The sequence below is a fragment of the Arachis ipaensis genome, chromosome B04 (genome assembly GCF_000816755.2).
Source record: "Arachis ipaensis cultivar K30076 chromosome B04, Araip1.1, whole genome shotgun sequence".
In the NCBI taxonomy this organism is placed as follows: domain Eukaryota; kingdom Viridiplantae; phylum Streptophyta; class Magnoliopsida; order Fabales; family Fabaceae; genus Arachis; species Arachis ipaensis.
In genome coordinates this window covers 114497091-114497416 of record NC_029788.2, presented here as the reverse complement: position 1 = coordinate 114497416, position 326 = coordinate 114497091, and the positions used below count along the sequence as shown (strand labels likewise).

Below are 326 nucleotides of genomic sequence, written 5' to 3'. Positions count from 1 at the left end.
AATAATAATAATAATAATAATAATAATAATAATAATAATAATAATAATAAGATAGAAGTTAAAAGGAAATCATACCTCAGGGCTCAGTTGGGTAGCTCCTGCTTTGATCAATTCTTGTTTGTGGATGGGCATAATATTTATAGACGAGGTATTATTGCATATTCTACCACCAACGGAAATTAGGTTATGCTTGTTTAATTAAATACAAAGACAAATGTACATACAAACACAAATGCCCATAAATGGGTAATAATACAGTTAAGAGAAAAGTTGGGTGAAAAGTGAATAATACACTCTTTATAATAAAAAATAAAAAAATTAAAAGT

At 26.1% G+C, this 326-nt stretch overlaps 1 protein-coding gene across 4 annotated transcripts in view; it reads right to left on the bottom strand.

Moving 5' to 3' along the window:
- Positions 1–203, bottom strand: part of LOC107638008 — a 1737-nt gene extending 1534 nt beyond the window's left edge. For 3 of the 4 annotated variants that reach the window (XR_002361687.1, XR_002361686.1, XR_001619687.2), the window contains exon 1: positions 76–203. The gene's annotated coding sequence lies outside the window, so the exon portion shown is untranslated. Of the gene's footprint in view, positions 1–19 lie in introns of all 4 variants that reach the window. The other variant, XM_016341209.2, reaches the window with a different exon arrangement.